This window comes from Bos grunniens, chromosome 1 (genome assembly GCF_055505025.1).
Source record: "Bos grunniens cultivar Pamir isolate PY7600 chromosome 1, Bosgru_T2T1.0, whole genome shotgun sequence".
Lineage (NCBI taxonomy): Eukaryota > Metazoa > Chordata > Mammalia > Artiodactyla > Bovidae > Bos > Bos grunniens.
In genome coordinates, this window is record NC_141165.1 from 47,793,905 (window position 1) to 47,818,326 (window position 24,422).

Sequence of the window (24,422 nt, forward strand, 5' to 3'; positions counted from 1 at the left end):
TGCAGCCATGAAATTAAAAGACGCTTGCTCCTTGGAAAAGAAGCTGTGGCACACCTAGACGTATGGAAAAGCAGAGACATTACTTGCCAACAAAGGTCCATATAATCAAAGCTATGGTTTTTTCAGTAGTCATGTATGGATGTGAGAGTTGGACCAAAAAGAAGGCTGAGGGCCAAAGAACTGATGCTTTTGAACTGTGATGTTGGAGAAGACTCTTAAGAGTCCCTTGGACTGCAAGGAGATCAAGCCAGTCAGTCCTGAAGGAAATCAACCCTGAACATTCTTTGGAAGGACTGATGCTGAAGCTGAAGCTCCACTTCTTTGGCCACCTGATGTGAAGAGCCATCTCATTAGAAAAGACCCTGAAGCTGGGAAAGATTGAAGGCAGGAGGAGAAGGGGGCGACAGAGGATGAGATGGTTGGATGGCTTCACTGATTCAATGGACATGGGTTTGAACAAGCTCCAGGAGATGGTGAAGTACAGGAAAGCCTGGCATGCTGCAGCCCATGGGGTCACAAAGAGTCAGACATAACTGAGCAAAACAACAACAAAAGGGGTAAAGAACACAACTGCCAAAGTAGGAGATGCAAGAGACGTGAGTTGGATCCCTGGGTTGGAAAGATCCCCTAGAAGAGGGCATGGCAACCCACTCCAATATTCTTGCCTGGAGAATCCCATGGACAGAAGATCCTGGGGGATCAAAAAGAGTCAGACATGACTGGTAAGACTTGGCATGCATGCACGGGGGCCTCCTGAAGTCCTTTTTTTTCTTCTTCTTCTTTTTTTTTTTTAACACTGTTCTACCTATTGGTTTATCTATCCAACAAACTTCCTAGAGCTGAAAAGAATTAAGCTAAATAAAAAGACAACGTGCCATCCTTTTTCTTGAACAGTTTCCTTCTGAGAGGCTTGTAGAAATTATTTGGTGTGTGTTGTTTATCTGTTTATCCATTCCTTTTGGGTTTCCGATTTTACATTCTGAACTTGCCAGTAAGGCATCATTTCATGAGAATTTTAATCTGTTTTTTTTTTTAAATTGTGCTGAGATTTTTCAATAACCTGTTCTTAGTAAGTGAGTTTTCCCCCTTCAGGTATGTCCTTGTCAAATATCATTCTTTTAAAAACCTTGGAAAATATTTACTTTATTACTTTTCTCTTCACTGGCAATACAGTTGTAACCTAAAATAATTTGTTTAATGTCAGTTTTTAAAGGATCACAGATTGCACTAGAAATGTTCATAAAGCCAGGAATTAGAGACCATTTCCCCCTTATTGTCCATGTGTATATATCAGCCCTAATTCACCAGTGGAACTGGAGGTCATTATTTCTGAATTTGCACATTAAAAATAACATCTACCCATAAGGGAATATCTTTAAACCACAAATGCCAGAAATAACAATTGTACTAAACTGCATTTCATGAATACATAATAAAGTTCAATTTACCACTATTTATCATGTTACTTAAATTAAATCTATAATGGAAAAGAGATTTAGTTCTGTTTTGAAAATAACAAATTCCTTTATGCCGATTGCACAAGATTTATATTAGCCCCAACACATCCATGTCAATTAATTTGTTTTTTGCTTAATTACTATTGCTTTCTATTGTTGGTATCCTAGGGGACAATTCACATTCTTTCATGTATTTTTTAAAGCTTAAAGAGACACATACACTTTAAAAATTACTATAATCAGTTATATTTATTTATAGTGTAAAAACTAAGACTTTTAAAAAATGGCATGGTAACTCATGCATAAATTCTCATCCCTTCATAAAACCTGCAACTTATATTTGTATACTTCACTAGGGCTTTGACAGTTGCCTGGAGTTGCTAGAAAAAGTCACTGTGAATGCAGACAGCAAAATTCTCAGAGCTAACATTTGTGCAGTATCACACACATTCACATCAAGATAAGCACACATCCACTTTCAACAACCTGCACATCTTGGCAGATGAAGACAAGAAAGTGCTGAGAGGCCTTGAATTATCAGGTTACTAGGTATTCTTGAAGAAAAAAGAACTCACCATTAATCCTATATTGAATTCATGAATATTCTTTATATGAACTTATCCAATAGTTTTAACTGTGTCTTCATCTTAGTAAATGGCCCGGTGATCTACTCAACCACGCAGACCAGAAATCTTGGAATCCTAGTCTCTCTCCTGCAATCAACTGGTCACCAAGACCTATACATTCTATTCTATGACATCTCTCCAAACCACCTCCTCCCATCCTCCCTGCACTCTGCAACTACCTAAATACCAGCTCTCTGCTTTCTCTCTTGGGCAGGTGCTTTGGTCTCTTAACTGATTTCCTAAGTGACAAGCTGGCTCCCTTCTCTTAAAGGAAAAAAAAAAAAAAGGCAAAATGGTAATGCTACTCCCTTGCTTAAATTCCATTACCAACTAGACAAAGTATAGATTTTCATCATGGCTTACCAAGTCCTCTATGATCTTCCTTTTGCCTTTGTCTCTAGCTTTTGAAGAAGAAGATATGTCCTCAGTCATGTCCAACTCTTTGAGACCCCATGGACTGTAGCCTGCAAGGCTCCTCTGTCCATTGGATTTTTCAGGCAAGAATACTGGAGTGGGTTGCCATTTCCTCCTCTAGGGGATCTTCACCACCCAGGGATTGAAACCATGTCTCTTGTATCTCCTGCATTAGCAGGCAGATTCTTTTACCACCGAGCCACCTGGGAAGCTCATCTCCAGCTTTATCTCCCACTAAATTCTTCTCAAAACAGCTCTAGACCTCCCCTGCCTACAAGTCACTGGCCCTGGTATAGCCCTTCCCAAATGTTCTCCCTGTGAGTACCCACACCATGCATTTGTCTGGGTTCAGCTGAAGTCTGACACTTCCCCAAATCTCTCCTGGTTCCCTTCTTGCTCTACAGGAAAAGATCAAGCCCTCTTTATTACACTCCCACTTCCCATGCATAATCCTAATCGAATACTTGATCATTTTTTATTGTACTCATTTGCTTTCATGTCTTTCCCTTGTGTGGAAATCTTTGCAGACTAGGCTATGACTTATTTATCATTGTATCCTCTATACCTAGCACAGTTTATGCATATAGTAAATGTCTAATCAATAGTTATTTAACAAATTCAGGAGAATCTTGCATACATGTTTATTCATGATTCTAGGTACCCCCATGCTAAAGGAGGAAGCGTCTCTGGTAGGAACACCCTAACTGTTGTGAAATACCCTCTGGCATCCCTAAAGTATGTTTTCTAATGAACATTCTATTTAAAACGTAAAGTCAAATACATTTCCTTTGGTGGCATGTAATGACCACCTTTTTGCTGTGGCATTATCTTGAAAACGCACACTTACTACTTAGTACTTATCAGGTGGCAGGTTTATCACCAGAACAAAGCTCAAAAAATTCTTGAAGAAATAGCTTTCCCAGCAGCTACTGTTTCCAAAGTCTCCTTTAAATACCAAAGGAGGCTGGCTGACTCAGCACTTCTAGCAACACTCTCCTTCAAACAAGCCCTGCAACAGACCATCATTGCTACTGACAGGCATCTGAAACTCCGGTCTGTTCTGCCCAGAGAGGACGTCAGTGGTTTAAAAGAGGGTAGGTGCACTTTCCCTCCCAGAACTGCCATGTGAGGCATCAGGCATCCCTTTACCAGGATAGGAAGTGTGGCGCAAAGCACAGAGAAAACTGGCCCAGATTCTGCCATCACATTGCGGTGGGGGAAGGCAAGTTTAGAATGCAGTCCCCAATATTTTCTAAATCCAAACTCAAAGTACCTATTATACAAATAGAAATGTTCATTGGGAAATAAGCCAAATATTTTAATCAGGAAATATGGACAACCACGATACAGACAGTTTAGGAATAAATAAAACTAAAATATCCTTGGAAAGACATGATTCTCTTCACAGTACATGCTCACAAAAAAAAAAAAAAAAGAAAGAAAGAATAAGGAAAGATAATCACAGAGAAACAATATTCAAATTAGACTGTACTCTAAACAAAACAGAGAATAAAAATCTTAAACCAAGATTTTTGCATCTCAGAGCTCACATTTTACCAAAGTGCTACCAAAGAAATTACTGCACATTATATGCTTGGTCTGATCAGTTTTAAAAACCACTGTAACTAAATTAGGCCTTTCTCCTCGATGAAACAAGCAGAAAACCAGACTTATTTAAGCAAAAATTTCTTGAGCACAGAAAATCCTGCTCAAATCTGAAAAATGTAATCTTAAAGAGAAAACACTGATACAAATTATCTTCTTATAGTTCAGAATATTCACATGAATCTGGCAATAAAAAGGGCTGAGAACATTAGCTTAAATACTACCCAGTTTGTATTAAGCAAATATATCTCCTTTCCTTGAAATAAATACTCACCAGACTACTTTCTCACCTCAAGGGTGAAACTCAATGGCAGGTTTCAAGATAGCTTTGACATGAACTTGTGTATCAGGAAAGTAGAGAAATAGCTCCATAATCATGTTTAATCCTTTAAAGCTGTGATTGAGAAGTGGCATTTGGACAGGATTTAAACTTGGCTTTGGCCATGAAAAAGATTAAACCAACTCCATCCAGCTCCAATTCTCTCCTAGCCTTATTTTTTCCTCATTAGTTAGAAGTTACATAGGAAATGAAATTATTATAAACATATTTAACTCGTTTAAATAACTTTAAAAACATAGCTTACAATCACTGCATTTCAAAATTCAATAAATCCTCTCATTTATTAGTTACAGAATATAGTTGCCTTTAACCTAATAAAGTGAAAAACATGGCTTTAAGGAATACTCTTTCTTGGCAAGAATTAAATTGGCTTGGCTAATTTACATTGTTTTAAATTTAGAGAGAACTGTGTATTGACTCATGATTACAATGCATAAACCATTTCCATGAAATGGTCTGAATTAACCTCCATGCTATTTATATAAACAGCACATATCACTGGATGCATTGCAGTCTACTAGATAGGAGTTTTTTCAATCAGCAAATTAAGCTTGTAATTTAATCCTTAACTATGAGAATAAGGGAAGTTTAGTCTTTCACTATTTTTTATATGATAGAAGTTCATTATTTCTGGATGTTTTTATATACCAAAAGTAGTTGTTAGTGCCTAAGTTAACACAAAATTATGATTTTGAGAATTTGAGTGTGTATTTATAAAACTTATATAATAAAATCAAAAGCAGCTGAACTATAGACGAAATGATGACAGCCAAGTTAGTTCACAGGTGTGTGTAATGAATGAGTTGGACCCCAAATCTTCCTGAGCTTATTGATTAGAAGGTTATCCAATGATAGCATTCACCCTTCAGACCATAATGACAACAGAACTACCATAAATTTTTCACCTGTAAGTTAGGAATTACATCCTAATTCTGTCTATAGTCATTTATTATCTAATCATGAGGAATCTACATCAACTCAAAACAAAATAAAAATATTCAGGATTAAATTTGTTAATAAAATCTGGCACCCATAAAAGACTTGAACAACAGGCATTTGAAAGTGGGCAGAGAAAACACTGAAAGAATTAATGATTACTACTTCTAAAAGAAGACATATTGTCTTTAAACAAACCACTGGTAGTAACATGACAATTTTATTTTAAAACCTCTTTATAGCCACACACACACAAAAAATCAGAGATTTTTAATTGCATGTTTTCTTTGGCAAGTTTCATATTATATTTTAAACTGAAATATTTTATGTCTAAGTTATTTGTTATCAGTATTTTATGCACCCTGAACCTCCCCTTCTACTGCAGATAGATTTAGCAAAAGTATTGTTTTTAATACTGATATGTTTGGCCTATAGCATTCCAAAGATAAATGGATCAAAATGAAACACTTGATCCATTCAGACAGAAAGAGATCAGTGGTTGCTAAGAGCTGGTATGTTTGGAGGGGTGGGCAGTGAGAAGTGACAGCCTGCAGATGGGTATGTGGCTTCTTTTGGGGACCATGGAAATGTTATTAAAACTGACTGTGGTGATAGTTGCTCAACTGTGTGATTTTCCTGAAAATATTAAATTGTACACTTTAATTGGATAAATTTTACAGTATGTGATTTACATCTCAATTAAGTTGTTTAAAAAGTGAACCACAAAGTTAATAAAAATATATAAAAATGAAAGAAGTGGAAAAAATTTATTTTACTCCAAAACTCTCATGTCCCTCCAGCCTCAGTGAATTTTTGTTTCCTCCAATAGAGCATGTTCAGTTCTACTTCAGGACATTTGCTTGAATGTGATCTGTTCTCTGCTTAAACCCCTCACTCCCCAAGTCTTCACATGGCTGGCTCCTTTTTCTCATCTCCTTGCCCACTACATCTAAGGACTACCCAGTTAAGCTACCCCATCACTCACCATCATATAACCATCTTTTCTGTTCTTCATTGTATCATTTTCCATTTTAGAAGAGTGGGGAGGACACTGACCTTGCCTGTCTTATTGACTGAACCCTTCTGGATAGTGTATAAAACAGAGTAGGTGTTCAATAAACACTTGTCAAATGAATCATCTCTATGGAATTTTATATCTCACCACTTTAGATATTGTCTAGTCAAGATCAGATACTGATACCTTAGACGTAGAAATGTCAGTAGAACAGAAGCAAAATACTTGACACCATTCATCTGGATCCTGGGTCTTGCCTAATTGCATCCATCAGAGGATTGAATTTGCTGTACGTTTAGGTAATATGCCAGTTTAGGGAGGGGTGCAGTTTGCTTCTATTTTCTAATTCTTTTCTCAAGAGAACAAAAATATTCTTGTTTGGCAGAGGAAGTCCATGGGAAATAGAAAGAATGTAAAATAGCAATACCATCAGGATATCGCCAGGGCTTCGTTTTTCATTACAAACAGAAATGAACAGAGCTTATTCAAAAGAAAATGTAATCTACTATTTTATTAAATAAGTAATTGAAAACAAATCTAAACAAAGTAACAAAGAATGGTATTTTATGTACTTACACTTCAAAAGAACATTGACCTGAAACAGTAATAATAATAGCTAAAAGCTTTTCTCTGTGCCAGGTACTATTTTAAGCACATTCTTTGTTTCAAATCATTTAATCATCAAAAAACTCTATATAATGGGCACCAGTATTATCCTCATTTCACAGATTTTTTTAAAAACTGAAGCACAAAGATTTTAAGTTGCCCAACGTCCCACAGTTAATAAGTGTGACTAGAATTCAAATCCAAAGATCCAAACTTTAGTTTGCACTCTTACCATGACACTATATAATCTCATTAGGCTAGAGGTAAAACCTAAGAGTAGAAATAACATATAAAATTCCTATCAGAGTCTAGAATATTACAGGTACTTGATAGTGTTCTTAGCAACATTTTAATTCTCCATCATTTGAGAGATGGCAATTCAGAGGGCACTAGCCTCTACCAGGGGACAGGCCTCAAGTCCTTGATCCTAAGCTTGTTAGGAAGAATTTATCAGAGCTGAAGTTAGGCTTGGAGAAGGAAATGCTATTGGCCTAGACTCAAGAACTCAGAGGTCAAGATTTAGGAAGCAATTGCAGTAATGAACAGAAAGTCAAGTAAAGGATATAAGAGATGAGAATCACTTGGTGAAATCAATTTTAGGTATCCTATAAGCCTGATAGATAAAGTCAAGGAGAGGAACAACAGAAATCAGGGAGTGGATATTAAAGGAAGCTGTTGAAACCAATGATAATGAAGAGGCGGAATAAGACCAGAGAAGGTAGAGGGGCTGTGGGTCTTTATATGCAATTGGTCAGGGGGAATTTCCTTCCATACCACACTTTGGCTCATTCACTAACTTTGTGTTCTTAGAGCCTTCTTCATCCCCACAAATCCTGACAGCTCCATTTCATAGTGGAAGAAACTGATTATAATATAAGTAACTTTCCAGAGAGCTTACTTATAATTAGTGATGGAGATGAAGTTTACTTTTCCAAGAAAAAATCTAGGATGACTGAGAGACCTATCCCAATACTGAAAGAAATCACATCTTCTATGTTTTTGCTTTGTAGTTTCCTTTCTTACTGAAGGGTGAGCCTTAAGAAAAAGAATGAAAGAGGAAAGCCAAGAATGGGATGGATAATATCAATCCCATCCCAATGGCTGAGGATGACTTTTTTCTTCCATCAGCAATGTCTTCACTATATCTAGCTGGCCCCAAGGGGAGAAAATTACTTTCACTGAAATGTTGGGAGAGCCAGAAACATGCTATAAGCATCCAGGTGTATTTTTAGTAAGGAATCAGAAGCAGGATCCAGAAAAATATGTCTTTATTAAATACCACCTGAAATTATGTCAGAAGCATAAATATATGTGTGATATTCATATAAAAATAGTTTTCACCTAAAGATAACTATTTTGAATATTGTCAGAAGGCAATTCCCTGGGTGGACAATTAAAAGAGGATTTGTCGGCAGTAATAATTCTCTTGACTCACTTCTCTGTTGCGTTGTTTACAAAGTCTCTGTGAAACTTTAGAAAGAACATGGAATCATTTCTAAGTTAGACCTGAAGAGGAAGAGGCTCTTCTTTTTAAACTGAGAGGTTATTTCTCAGAAATGACCACAAAGTGAGTCAAAGATATCACTGAAGTAATATATCAGAGTTCTGAGCAACATAGGAATTGTTTGAATTGTAAATCTAATTTTATATATTCCCTAACTTCTTCTGAAATAAGCTTCCAATTTAGAGTCCCATCTGTAAAGTAATAGAAATTATCTACTTATAAGCACTAAGAGAAGAGAATTTCCTGCTATGGCAATCTGGTACCTCATTATCTGGTGAAAAATGTCTACATATTCAGGATTATGAATGTCACTAATACATCTAAAATCAGCACGTGTCAGTCATCAATATTCATATTGCTCAAACAAAACAGCTCATACTGTAGCTGCTCATAAATCTTGCAGAAATGGGGGTGAGGGGAAGAAAAGGGAGAAGTGAAGAGATAAAGAAAGAAAGAGCTCAGGGATATATTGAACACAAGAGGGGTCTCCATTCATTCAGTCTAACATCTGCTCAGCCTGAAGTGGAACCACCTGTTAGTTTATTAAATTGTAGAATTAATTTATGTGGAAATAAGAGAGGAGGGGGAAATGAGGCCTTAATTCATACCAAAGGGAGGAAATATATATAATATATATATGTATGTATATGTATGTGTGTGTGTGTGTATATATATATATATATATATATATATATACATACATACATACATATACATCTCCTCTATTCCTAGCTGGAAAAAAAAAAACAGGCTTCCATGGGCAAAATCAGTGCCATGAATGACTAGCCTCATTATATAATTAATTGAAGAAATAAAATGTTTCCCATGACTGTTACGTGGCCTATTGCCTGTAATGTATTCATCGGCTATTTGGTCCTCCTAGAAGAAAAAGACCACTGATCCCTTAGCATTTGCACAGCAACAGCAGCAAAACAAAGAAAGTCCATAAGGATTTTAACAACACCAAAAAAGGTCTTACCTTCTAAATACTCGTATATTTACCCACTTTTGTGGGGGATATTTTCATTTCTCCTCAGCAGAGCAGAAGAGAATAATACAGCTTCAGCTAAGGGAGCATAAGAAATCTTGCTCTGAGTAATGCAGAAGTCTCCATTAACCTTTCTGCCTCCTTTAATGAAAGACATACTGCTTTGCTTCCTCCAATAGTCTCAAATCTCAGGATCTCAAATTTGCTAAATTAAAGTGATGGGTATTATATCTAGAGTTGATTTCCTCTTTAAGTTTGCCAAGAATGTCAGATGGTCATCAAAAAACACAAATATGAAAGAGATGAGAAGAGCTGTATAAACTTTTCTATGAATCTAGATAGAGATTTCTCAATATCTGTATATGTTAACATGCTGTTTTTGTTTTTTACAGCCTGTGGACAGGTTATCGAAACTGATCACACTTACCTAAGGCACTGTATATGACAGCCTCTCCCAAGGTCTGTTTAATAATCACGATAATTTGGAATTTTCTTTTTTGGGGGGAGGGGTGAATAACTTTTTGAGTTGCATTTTAACCGTTTTTCAAACAACTACTGCTGTCCTTTTCTAAAGGCTATTTCTTCCATGTAGCCTAGACCTTAATGAAGCAGCTTCCTTAAACCATGCTTTTTGTTTGATTAGTGTTCATAAACTTCCCCGGGTAAAAACAAAAAGATTATTTCAAGTTGCATCATTTTCATCTCTTGAAAAAGTTACCCAAAAAATGTAGGCCAACTTTCCATAAAGCTTTTTATAAAATGCAGTTGGAAAAGCCAGTTTTCCCTGGAGACTTATCCAATTACATGGATTGCGTGGTCTTACCCTAAGAGAGAGGAGCATTCAAAATTGTGTTTTTCTGATCATGGCAGTGAGTGTAAAGAGAGAAATCTAAGAAATTCAATTATCTCCCTAGGTGTCACTCAGTTTAGGGACTAACATAATTGGCTATAAATAATATGAGTACATTTCAGCAGAACCTCTGTGGGTTTCATTACAAATCCCCTTGCCACTGAGTTGCTAACAGTTGGGCTTGCCACGTGGGTTAGATGGGGTTGCAACTGCAAAGAGGTTACTTTGCCAACCACTGGTTTTCTTCATTTTCATGGTCTTCTTTACATATTTTAATTAACATCCCCAGTGCGACATTTTACGCATGTACTGCCTTTTCAACACACACCAAAATGACCTTTTAAAGTAATGGTTTTAAAAACCAGAAAGCAATACTTGATTACCAACTCAGTGCCATATAACATAACTTTTTATGCTTTTTTTTCATGCTCTTGAAATTGAATGGGATGCTACAACACTGGAGGATATGAATAGGAATGGCTGATGTAATAGAATTCTAGCTCCCACAGGACCATGCTAGTGGCCCGCTCTGACTTTGCCTGTGTGGGGATTTCCCTTGACCACATTCCAGCCAAGATTTCCCAGCTGTGGAATGGGAAAAGTTGTATCTTTCTACTTTATTGATTGCACATAGTTGGCAATCAATAAAATTTGTTGATTTCATCCTAATTAAGCCTTTTGAAAACTGAAGCATGTTGATAGAATGTTTGACTAGTGCCACGAAAGATGAGGCTTTTGTAACCATGCCCAAATGGATGGGCAAACCCAGATGTATTTCGAAGTCATCCAGTGTTCCAAAGAGTTTTTCAAATGTTTTGAGTTTAACCAAATCCTAAACACATTGTGCCAAGTACTATTTTCCTTTAAGTCTCAGACCCATGTGAATTTTAAGGGAAATTAAATCCACATGTTTCTGATTCATTTTTACTTAAATCATTAAAATGCTGTTTTGGGTGAGCCATTTGACTTTCAAGAAGCTTTTCTTCGTAAACTCTTTTACGCTTTTTTGGTGTGGGGTCAAAAGCAGGAAGTCCTACTTTGACAATGATAAATTAATTGTGACATCAAACACTGCAAATCCAAACCCCAGCACTCTAACAATACTTCAGCAGTTGACAAATTCATTTTCCTAATTTTGTGTCAGGAAAGGCTAACATTTTTCTTTATCTTGTCAGCATAACCTAAGAGGCAAAATATCTTACATATAAGCACAATACCACATAGAATCCAGATTTGGGGTTTTATTGTTTTTGGAAAAAGAGGCAAAAGCACCATTTTGCAGCTCTGTTCTATTTGACCATCTTACCCAAGGAAAAGTTGAAAAATATATAGTACAGAATCCTTTCTGCCTCATGCAAACTGTTATCCTGAGCAAAATGTCTCATAAATGCTATGCAAAGTCTGATAGGATGTTGCCCTGGACAGTGCAAAGAAAACAGTTATCAAATTGTGGGTCCCTAGAGATTATCATACTAAGTAAAGTACATCAGACAGAGAAAGACAAACACCATATGATATCACTTATATGTGGAATCCATAAGCAATTCTAATGCACTTATTTATAAAACAGATACACAGGCATAGAAAACAAATATATGGTTACAAAAGGGGAAAGGGTAGGGAAGGGGTAAACTAAGAGTTTGGGATTAACAGACACACACTACTATATATAAAATAAATAAACAGCAAGGACCTACTGTGTAGCACAGGGAACTATATTAAATATCTTATAATAACCTATAATAGAAAAGAATCTGAAAAAGGATATATATATATATGAATCACTTTGCTGTACACCTGAAATGTAAATCAACTATACTTCAATTAAAAAAAAAATCATGGGTTCCATCTTATCCTTCTCTTGATTTCATAGTTCACATTAAGGCCTCCCTCTACAACATTTTACTTTTAAACAGCTTTAATTTCTCCCCATCATCCCTAACATCAGTTTTTCATAAGCCTTCTCCATCTTTTAGGAAAAAGAAAAAAAGTATTTGATCTGGTTGCCTCCTCCCTTTAGTCTGCTTCCTGCATCATTCCTTCCTTCCACTTCTAAATTTCTAAAGCTTCATCTCACTACTGTTTTCTCCCTCCCACCAGCTGTCTCCTTAACTTCTTAGAGATAATGTTCAAATCTCCATTTTTAGTCTTGATCTTGAAGTCTACTGAACAATCCCACATACATGTCTTGCTACCATTTCAAATTCAATTTGATAAAAATTTAACCAAAGCTCATTCCCTGCTGCTGACTTTCCTGTTACTGTGACTGCCACTGAGCTTGAAACTGCTTTGTCACATTTCTAGTCAGGAGCCAATTTTCTGGGCAATTGGCATGATAATGCACCTTGCACTCTCCCATCCTTTTCATTTCCACCACTCAGCACTTCACTTCCTTATAACTGTGCCTACTAAACGATGTGTCTATCTTTAGTTTTCCCCCAAGATTCCAGATATATTTTGGCCAAGAGACTAAAAATACCCCTAGCTGACTTTACTCCCCTACTCGAAAACTTCACTGATACCCCATTGTCAAGAAAAACAAAATTTAAGGTATGCCTTAACCTTACCTACTTAAAGTAGTTGAAAATTCTTTACAGTCTGGTTTTAACCCTAAATTTTCAGGAATTCTCTCTTCTAGGCCAGTTGATCTACTAATGTTCCCCTACATAATTTCTCCCCACCCCCTGCCACCCTCAACTCCCCTCCCTTCTACCTTCAAATCTTCCATATCCAACATGATCCAGCTCTCATCCATCCTCATTCATGGGTGTTTTCCAGATCAGGCTTAACCAGTCAAAAAGTCTTCCCTTCTCTTATACTCATAGCCCTTATTTTCCCTATTATAATCATTTGTCTTGTGATACCTTTTGTAGAGTTCTGAAGGTGTTGTCCTTCTCACATGGTTATGACTTGTATCATAACTATACTTTAAACTCCTTAAAAACAGGAACCATCTATTGTTCATGTGTTTCAATATCTATTTGATTGAGTAATTAGACTATTAATAGCAAAGAAATAATATTAATCATCAGCTTTAAAATGGAATAGGTACCAGTTTCAAGTCTATTAAATATACCTAGATGCCTAGTGATTGTCCTATATATACATTGTCACCATAAATAAACCTTAACATCATATTTTAATATCATGAAGTTATACTCTGATGAGAAACAAAACTACTTCAGTCACACTATAACGTAATATGATGAGACTAACATGCAACTTCAGTATATTTGAGGAATTCAGGTACAAAAAACATCTAAATGTATGATAAAATGTATGATAAATGTATGATACAAATCAATGGCAATGATACATATTTAACAATTTAATAGCCAATAATTACAGGGAATTTATTATACTCTAGGCTCTGTGTTAATCCTTTTAGACATCTCACTTAATCTTCTCAACAAACCTGTAATAGGTATTACTATTCCATTTTGAGTTTCCCTAGTGGCTCTGATGGTAAAGAATCCACCTACAATGTGGGAGACCTGGGTTTGATCCCTGGTTGGGAAGATCCCCTAGAGAAGGAAATGGCACTCCACTCCAGTAATTTTGTGTGGAGAATCCCCATGGACAGAGGAGCCTGGCAAGTTATAGTCCATGGGATCACAAAGAGTAGGACACTACTGAGTGACTAAACACAGCACAGCATTCCATCTTACCAATGAAGAAAGACTAAGGCTCAGAGAGGGTAAACAACTTACCCAAAGTCACAGACCCTGTAAATGGAATAATTAAGTTGAAAGCACTTGTGGAACTCAAAGCCAGAGACTGTAACCCTTACATATCACTCAACTACATCATCTACTTGGAATATACATCAAGTATGTTTCAATTTGAATCCATTCACCAAAGATTAACCTTTTCATTTTAATTTTATTTTATGACAGCCTCTGGCCTAGATGATAGATAGATATAAATAGACAGATATTCTGAAAACTCAACAGTAACATTTTATGATGCTTTAAAATTGAGGCCAAAAAAATCACTGATTTGAAAAAATATATATCAATGGTTTGAACATTATTTGAGGAAGAGTAAATTATATGTGTTATAATGAAAGATGTTCTAGATGAAGAGACAGAAGGGATGTAATTTCACATTGCAGCATTTACACAGATTATTCACTTGACCAAAGCATAGGGCCTCTCTGGGCCTCTTTTCCGACATCTGCTCAATGAACTAGGTGATCTCTAATTATCCCTTTCAAATTTAAAATTCTCTGATCCAATCAATATTCACAAGTCAGAAGCAATGAGGAATAGCAAGCATTTTCTAGATATATTTCAAACTCTCAGTAGCATTATATCTAAAATTCAAGCCCTGATTTGAATTTCCCATTACTGGTATAATCATGCTGTTTAATCATGGTTCACACTCAGGAATTCTGAATCACAATCATTCATCACTTGTGGGATTTTCTGACTAGACAATAAGCTCCTTGAAGAGAAGGACTGAGTGTTATTTAATTCTACAATCTCAGTGCTTACACCCACAGTGACATATGATACAAGCTTCCTACATACTGGCTGAATGAACAAGTGGGAATTCAGGGACACATAGAAAATACAGGTAACCACAGTAACCTGAGCTAATTCAGGAAAGAAAAAGCAGCAATAAATAATGTGAAACTGTTTTTTCCCAGGAAAAATACTTGGAAACTAGACACAAATTGCACTTCTTATCTAGTAGTCCTCAAATGTGAGGTGCAGATGATTGCTGTTGTGTGAAGATGCACCACATCCAACCAACATAGTGAACCACATCCAGTGAGAATCCAGGAAGTTTACTTACGGCATCTACTACAAAGGCAGCACAGCTCTTTGACAAATCAGCAGTTGAGGGAGCAATAGTGCTCTTAATATAGGTTTACTTTCTTCCAGAATATTATAAATCAAATATTTATGTATCACACATCATCAAAATTACTAAAATTTGTTGATGCTATGACAGATTCAAATAATATATGTTAAATAAAAAAAAATCACATGTAAGTTATTGGTATCAGTAAGAGAGGCATTTAATAATGGCCAGACACAAACTTAGCAAATGGAAATAATTCCTACACAGTAGTTAAATGCACTTTAGAAAATATAATGGAGACTTCCCAGATGGTCCAGTGGTTAAGAATCTGTCTGCCAATGCAGGGGTCATGGGTTCAATCCCTGATCCCGGAAGATATCACATGCTGAGGGGCAGCTAAGCCTATGCACTACAACTACTGAACCCTGGGCATCCTAGAGCCTGTGATCCACAGCAAGAGAAGCCTGCACACTGCAACTAAAGAGTAGCCCCTGCGCCCAAAACTAGAAAAAGCCTGTGAGCAGCAATAAAGACCCAATATAGCCACCAATCAATCCATAAAGAAAAGATAATAGAACATAGGATATCATTATCAACAGCAGCCAGTTGTTTGAGATAAAGTCCTCTAGCATAAAATGTCCTAATAATGAAAGTACTCTATGGAAAAAACTTACAAACTTTATTAAAGAACATAGAGAATATTTTATTAATTGGAGAAATATGCCTAGTTCCCCAAAAGAATGTTCTAATATTTTTAAGCATAAATTCTCTCTTCAAATTAATCTATACATTTAATGCAATCCCAATTAAAACCCCAACAGTAAAATTTTATGGAAATTGACAAGTTGATTCTAAAATGATATAAAGATAAAAGCCAAGAATGTTTGAAAAAACAATGTGGTGGCACTTACCCTACCAGATATCAAAAGACATTTAGGGATAATAGTAACCAAAAGATCATTATATTGGTGTGAAAATAGACACAATTCTGTGGAATAGATTAAGAATCTTATAACATATCCATGGATATGTAGGATTTGTTTTATTATAAACAGGGCATTACAAGTACAAAAGGGAATACAGGACAAAGGTACTACTTAATAAATGCTACTAAGAATTGCAAATATAAAAGAAGAGCTTTTAAATCTTGAGGCAGTAAAGACCCTGCTACACAACATACAAAATTTACAAGTCATAAAAAGTATAGTTTTGAGTACCTAAAATTTTTAAATTTCTGTGCAAAGATGACAATAGACAAAATTAAGATAAGCAACATTCACCAAAAGACACTATTAAGTCAGTAAAGAGCACACTGAAAAATGAAAGATCTTTTCAGTACATGTATATAACAAAGAACTCATAACCAGATTATGTAAATAATTTCCACAGATCAGTATTTTAAAAGAAGATGATTTAATAGAAAAAAAATCAAGAAATTCAGACCTTGCGCCATATGTGAGGTATATCACATAAGAGAATATCCAAATGAATACTAAACATACGAAAGAGTGTTCAGTCTCATCGATCATCAGGGAAATGCACACTAAAATCACATTGAGATCATTACATACCCACCAGAATGACTGAAATTTAAAAAAGAAAAAGAAAAAAAGAACTGAAATACCAAGCGTTGGTAAGGATATGGAGCTGGTGAGACTCTCATACACTCCTGATGTGAATGCAAGATTGGTACAGTCTCTTTGTTGTTGTTCAGTCGCTAAGTCGTGTCTGACTCTTTGTGACCCCATGGACTGTAGCGTGCCAGGATCCTCTCTCCTTCATTATCTCCTGAAGTTTGCTCAGATTCATGGCCATTGAGTCAGTGATGCCATCCAACCATCTCATCCTCTATTGCTCCCTTCTCCCCCTGCCCTCAATCTTCCCCAGCACCAAAGTATTTTCCAATGAGTTGGCTCTTGGCATCAGGTAGCCAAAGTATTGGAGCTTCAGCATCTGTCCTTCCAATGCATATTCAGGGTTGATTTCCCTTCACATTAACTGATTTGATCTCCTTGCTGTCCAAGGAATTCTCAAGAGTCTTCTCCAGCGCAATTCGAAAGCATTTATTCTTTGGTGTTCAGCCTTCTTTATGATTCAACTCTCACCTCCATACAGGACTACTGGGAAAGCCATAGTTTGACTAGACAGACCTTTGTCAGCAAAATGATGTGTCTGCTTTTTAATATAGTGTCTAGGTTTGTCATAGCTTTCCTTGCAAGAAAGCGTCTTTTAATTTTGCAGCTACAGTCACCACCTTCAGTGATTTTGGAGCCCAAGAAAATAAAATTTATCACTGCTTCCACTTTTTCCCTTCTCTTTGCCATGAAATGATGGGACCCGAGGTATGATCTTCATTTTTTTAACGTTATGTTTCCAGCCAGCTTTTTCATTCTCTTCTTTCCCCCCTATCAAGAGGCTCTTTAGTTTCTCTTCAGTTCAGTTCAGTTCACTCAGTCGTGTCCAACTCTGCGACCCCATGGACTGCAGCATGCTAGGCCTCCCTGTCCATCACCAACTCCAAGAGCTTACTCAAACTCATGTCCATTGAGTTGGTGATGCCATCCAACCATCTCATCCTCTGTCATCCCCTTCTCCTCCTGCTTTCGATCTTTCCCAGCATCAGGGTCTTTTCCAATAAGTCAGTTCTTCGCATCAGGTGGCCAAAGTAATGGAGTTTCAGCTTCAGAATCAATCCTTCCAGTGAATATTCAGGACTGATTTCCTTTAGGATGAACTGGTTGGATCTCCTTGCTGTCCAAGGGATTCTCAAGAATCTTCTCCAACACCACAGTTCAAAAGCATCAATTCTTCGGCACTCAGCTTTCTTTATAGTCCAGCTCTCACATCCATACATGGCTACTGGAAAAACCATAGCTTTGACTAGATGGACCTTTGTTGGCAAAGTAATGTCTCTGTTTTTTAATATGCTATCTAGGTTGGTCATAACTTTTCTTCCAAGGAGTAAGCGTCTTTTAATTTCATGGCTGCAGTCACCATCTGCAGTGATTTTGGAGCCCGCAAAAAAGTAAAGTCTGTCACTGTTTCCACTGTTTCCCCATCTATTTACCATGAAATGATGGGAGCAGATGCCAGAAACTTAGTTTTCTGAATGTTGAGTTTTAAGCCAACTTTTTCAGTCTTCTCTTTCATTTTCATCAAGAGGCTCTTTGGTTCTTCTTCACTTTCTGCCATAAGGGTGGTGTCATCTGCATATCTGAGGTTATTGATGTTTCTCCTGGCAATCTTGATTCCAGCTTGTGCTTCATCCAGTCCAGTATTTCTCATTATATACTCTGCATATAAATTAAATAAGCAAGGTGACAATATACACCCTTGATGTACTCCTTTCCCAATTTTGAATCAGTCTTTTGTTCCATGTCCAGTTCTAACTGTTGCTTCTTGACCTGCATACAGATTTCTCAGGAGGCAGGTGAGGTAGTTCCTGTTCACTTTCTGCCATTAGAGTGATATCATTTGCATATCTGAGGTTGTTGATATTTCTTTAGCAAAGTGTTATCTACTAAAATCTAACATATGCACACTCTAAACAAACACAGTCTCCCTGGTGTATTTCCAACAAAAATGCAATCCACCATAAACTATACGGCAGTGAAAAAAATCATTGTGGGTTGTTTTAGTTCCTACATTTTTAATGTTTGATTTTATGATTGGCCACAAGCCACATTCTGGAACCTAACTTAATTATGTTCACAGAGACAGTGGATGAAAAGGGGTATGATGTGTGTTGGCATCCTTTTACAAGATGTCTTCTTCAGGTGAAAATGTTATAATAACCTCATTGGGCCATGAAGGAGGAGCTGTTTATTCTGGAGAGCAAGGAAGCTTTAGTGGGCTCTGGGAGCTCAGCGTAGTTCCAGCTCTTCTGAAACCTCCTATAAATACCTATTTCAGCTTTCTAACTTCCACTTTTTTTGATTGACTACTTAACTTTCACATAGAAAAACTCAAGGAAGCTATGAATTCAACTGATAGGGTAATTTTGGAGCTTACAGGATCAAACCTTGATTTGATATTGAGCTATATCAATCCTGGGGTTTTAACAGATAAAAGAGTCTTTTAGACTAATTCTAGTTAAGACCTCCTATTTCAATTCAATGTTTTGTGTCAAAAATTCTGGGACTTAAACTTGTTATATTTATTTTTCTCTAAGCTGCCTAGTGCTCTAGTGTAATGATCCTACTCAAGACCTTGAATGCCCTTTCATTCTGTCTTACAGCAATAACACAATGATTTTCCACATTTTAAGGTGCAAGTTTTTATTGAAGTTAAAAAGAAATTTGTAACCAGACACAAAGAATAAAGTGGACAAGAATGGTATAATCTGAATATATAATAGTTCCCTCATTCTTGCTGGATCACTAAGATATAACAAAAAATTATTCTCTATGTTAATGTTAAGGTTTCCAGTTAAAACATTATTTGGTATGCTTTCAATAGACCTCTTAACTACTTAGTTTTTTCTCAGAAAAATTCATATACTATTCAGGAAATATTCATAGTTTGAAAAACATTCATACTTTATACAAGATATACAAATTTGAGACAAAACTATTAAAAAAACACACACAATTGTAGCTGCAACATTATCCCAGCTGCATTGTGGTGATTATGTTGTTCAGTCAGCTGTCTATTACATAAATACAACTGGATTTTAATATTGTAATTTACAGAGGGGCCAAAAGCCCCAGTAGACAGTGTCTGTCTCAAGAGTCATTTCATTCCACGTCACCACAAGCAATAATTTAAATAATTTTACATAATTACTTTACCTTCCCTGACCAGGCACTGCCAAGTTCAAATCTTTAAAAATCAGTACGATTTTCATTGCTTTTAGCCCCATTCATGCTACCTAAGCAATTCCAAATCCTCGTCTCCTTGAAGGTCATTTGACTCTGACCCACTCTCTTGTTGATTCCTATAACTTCTGGAGTCTTTCTCTCTCTCGGTTTTTTTTTTTTTTTTTGCAATCAAGAGAAATCATCTCTAGCTAACTTAAGCCAAAAGAAATTTGGGGAAGGCCATCAGATATCCCATCATATCTATAGAAAACTTGAGGCTCCAGCAGGAATAAAGGGAGGTTAGATAGCACAAAACAGGCCAAGGTCCCACCACAGAAAACATCTGGTGGGGCACAACTTCTGGTGCTACCAGAGCTGCCAGGGATAATCAGTCAACTGTCCCCTCGGTTTTTTTAAACTTCAGTGATTTACATAAGAGCAAACAATTAGCCAGGGCAGGGTGCTCAGACGTTTCAATTATCAAAAAAAGGACAAATGTCTATTAAGTAGCCCAGTAGAAAAATGATTGAAGAATATGAATAGTTACTTTACAAAAAGATAAACAAATGGCCAGTTAACATATAAAAACTATCCTACTCAATACAAAATAAAACGTTTAAAAGAAAAAAATTGTTCTACTACACTAAGAAAATGCAGATTATAAGCATAATAAGAAATAATTACTTATCAAAAAACTGACAGAGGGATTTCCCTGGTAGTTCAGTGGTTAACACTTTGCCTTCCAATGCAGCGGATGTGGGTTTGTATCAGGGAGCTAAGATCCCACCATGTCTCATGGCCAAAAAAACCATAAAAACAGAAGCAGTATTGTAACAAGTTCAATAAAGACTTTTAAATAACTGACAGAAAAAAAGAAGACTAATAATACCCTGTGTTTGTGAATAAGGAAGAAAATTGGCACAGTCTATAATATACACATTCTATGGTAGTGTTGATTGGTACAGTCTTTTTGATGGGGAATTTTTTATTATCTATCAAAATTTACAATGTGCATATTTCTGTCCCAGAAATTTGACTTCTAGACATACAACCTAAGGAAATGTTCACATATGTCCACAAAGACAGATGTACACAGATGTTCACTGCTGCACCGACTATAACTGTACAACTGGAAACAACTTAAATGCACCAAAGTAAGAGGCAGATTAAATAAATTAAGATACATTCCTACACTGGAAGTCTGCAATGTCATCATAAAGAAATAGATGGATTTGTATATACTGCTTGGAATTTCTCTTGTGTATACTGTTACAGAAAAGAGACAAGTGGCAGAATAAAATGTAATATTCCATATATGTAAAATAAAATATAATGTGTATGCATCTATATATGCCAAGAGAAGGGTGTAAAAAAATGCACACCAAATTAACAGTTGTCATATGTAGGGATCTAGGAATTGGGGCCTTCCAAGATAAGGGGCTTCTACATTTTGTTCTGTGAACTTACATCCTGCATGAACTTCTACAGGAATGTATCTTTCACTTCTATGCTAAGTAGGGTGCCTGAGGCTGAAAAAGGAGACTAGGTTCAAGTAACAGAGGTGCAAGTAGTAGAGGTGCTAGAGCTTGTCTTTGCCTGGACCTGTATTGATCAAAATGAGCACAGACTTTATAGTTAGTTGGTACCAGAATTCAAATCTTTACTCCATCAGTTGCAGTTGTGTGTCATTGGAAAAATCACTTAGCCTCTCTGAACTTCAGTTTCCCTGTCTGTTTATAAAATGAGAATAATAATAGTATCTTTCACAAGAGTGGTTGTGAGAATTAAATAAAATAAATGATCAGTACTGTGCTCCACCCACTGAATGGCAGTGAATGGTGACTATCTCTTGCTCTGTTTTGTTTTGTTTTTTTAATAAAATAAGGGAAGTATGAAGCATCATTGCCTCTTGTGACAATATCCTCTATTAAAGAATCCCACTATATAAGAGAAACAATTTACGTAAAGAATTGTAGTTGTTGTTGTTGTTGTTATAGCCTTAGTTTTCAATGATTGTACTCATGATTCCCACTTTTTCAGATGGAGGAACTAATTCCTAAAATGACCAAATGCTTGGCGGAGGTCCTCAGTCTCACAGCTAAGGAGAGTATGCCCAGCTTCCAGTCCCCAGAGCCCACCACACTTTTACTAATCAGATCTTAGTATGTGCTGCTTCCAAATATGTAGCGGAAGAAAAACCTAAGCATTTGTTTGAAATATTTCCACACAGAAAATCACATGTAGCTTTGGGTTTTACACTTAAAAGTCTTTTTTTTTTTAAAGAGTCCAAAATCTGATCAATAGCAGGGAAGCTGTAATACTGATCCCTTTCACCAGAGAAATTTACAACCTAATAGGGCTTTAGAGCCAAGATTTTCACAGCAATGAAAATGATGTGGCCAGAGGGAGGTGGGGTAAAGGAAGACATGGGTGATAACATCCTTGGGCTATCTCTAAGCTCCATTACACTATCCCAAAGAAATATAATAGGATTTGAGGCCCAATTATTACTTCCTCCATCTAACCCCCTTCATTTAACATATCATTAGTATTTTTAGACAAGTCCCTTGGGGCTCTCACACTTTCGTAGGTGAGTCAGACAGCAAGAGCCATGGCAGCCATCCAAAGAAACTGATCCCCCTTTTAATGCTCTTTTCTGGTTACCTACTATAATGCAATTATCATGTACTGAAGCAATTTTCGGGAAAATGACTTGACAAGAAGAGCTTTGTCATTTTGTAAACAAGAACAAACGTTGTAATTGGATCTTAATTACACAACGCTCTGAGAGGTTATTTTTATTTCTTTGTTTGTTAATGCAATTATTTAGCTTCCCTCTTTTAGCCTTGACCTTGCAGGAAGAGGGTATTTTCCAGTCAGCATAATGCTTTATCTTTGAAAGCTACAATCAATAAGGATAATTAATGATGCCGGCTGCAATGATAGCCTCAGCAATCATTATCCCACATTAATCCCTGCAGTCAGACTGGGGTCAAGGCCATCTAAATCATTCACCTAGGGGTGGAGAAATTCAAATCATTTACCAATTTAAATCCTTGCAAACAAATCCCACTTTATTTTCAAAGCAGTTTGGATGCTGACTGGGTTTGTTTTGTATATTTTCACTAGGAGCTTTTCTTTTTCTTTTTAATGACCAAATATATACTTTATATTAACATTGCAGTTTTGCTGTTTGTGTTTTGATAAATTAATGTTAAAACAAGCAGCACATGAAATGTTGTTGTGCCTGGAGGTACAAGGTACATTTAGCATTTCACACACCATCCTAGGTTTTAAAAGAAGAGAAAGGGGTGGGGAGGGGGAGAAGAAAAGTGGATGGAAGGCAGAATGAGAGTCAGTGGCCCCAGGCTGGCAGAGACCTGGGGAAGAAGGTAGAAAATTGCCAGCTGGAGAATCTTCGAGATGGCTTACTCAGCATTATCAAAAGGGCTATTGGATATGGAACTTCATGCTGGATCTTGCAAAACAGCCTCCACAGAGCTCTGTTTCTCCCTCATTTTGGCCCTTTTCTTCCCTGCTTTTCCCTAACATGCAAGTTGGATGACTTGATGTATGCTTCTAATTGTCTGCTATAGATCACACTCTGTTATAAAGAATTCCACTGGGCTCCAAAATATTTTTCAATGATTTCATTTTAATTAGTGTTTTGCTATAAATCATATTCTGCGTCTGCATACACAGGAGATGATATCAAATTGACGTCTGGTCTCTCTCCCTCACTCTCTCCCTCCTCCAACTCCCCCCACCAAACCTTCTCTCTTTTTCCAGAAATGAATTAGCAAATAAAGAGAAGTCTGGAGTGTACTAGGTCTCAATAAATATTTGTTGATATTATATAGCCAAGTTTACCTCAATCCTCTTTTATTTTCAAGTCATGTAACTTATGGGAAGGGATTATAGCAGCGAAGTGAACTTTCCTGGCACAGTAATTAGGGATTGGGCTATTTATGGGTGTTTGGGGAAGATGGAGGACCTAGAGATAACTGCTAGAAGCAGAGCAAGAACTCTGTGAAACTCTCAGCCAGAGACCCTCTGTCCTTTTACCGTGAGAAATTCTCTACAAAGACTGTGTTGAAAACGGCCGAGAATTTATCATCTGTTGCTTTTTCATTATGAATAGTGACTGCTAAAGAGAAAGCACTTAATGTGTCTGAGCCTAGTTATTATATTCATGATAAGGAACCCTTTCTAATGAGATTTTATCACTATTTCACCATCTCCCAAATGTAGATCCTTGTCTCATCCTGGCCAAAGAAAAACAGAAGACATTTTTCAGGTCTTGGAATAGATCTGGGCAGAGGGAAGAAGTGAGTATAGCTGAATTAAGAAGGAGAAAAGCGAGCTCTGTGTTTGAATACGGGAAAACACATGACAGTCTAGGTTAGACTGCAGAACTTCCAGCTCCCAGCTGTCTTTCTAGGCTTGCAACCTTTGATAAAAAGCCTAGTTTTG

General features: G+C 36.6%; 1 protein-coding gene and 1 long non-coding RNA gene across 14 annotated transcripts in view; one reads left to right on the plus strand and one right to left on the minus strand.

Moving 5' to 3' along the window:
- Positions 1 to 9,616, minus strand: part of LOC147379398 (uncharacterized) — a 281,421-nt gene extending 271,805 nt beyond the window's left edge. For 8 of the 13 annotated variants that reach the window (XR_015160755.1, XR_015160754.1, XR_015160725.1 and 5 more), the window contains exon 1: positions 4,377 to 4,864. The gene's annotated coding sequence lies outside the window, so the exon portion shown is untranslated. Of the gene's footprint in view, positions 1 to 2,446; positions 3,167 to 4,376; positions 4,865 to 9,482 lie in introns of those variants that run through there. The other 5 variants (XR_015160741.1, XR_015160734.1, XR_015160722.1 and 2 more) reach the window with 4 other exon arrangements.
- On the plus strand, positions 7,586 to 21,520 carry LOC147379400 (uncharacterized). The gene is made up of 3 exons (XR_015160759.1): positions 7,586 to 7,717; positions 9,884 to 9,950; positions 20,978 to 21,520. It is a non-coding gene; the product is annotated as an uncharacterized LOC147379400 (long non-coding RNA).
- The last annotated feature ends 2,902 nt before the right edge of the window (positions 21,521 to 24,422 follow it).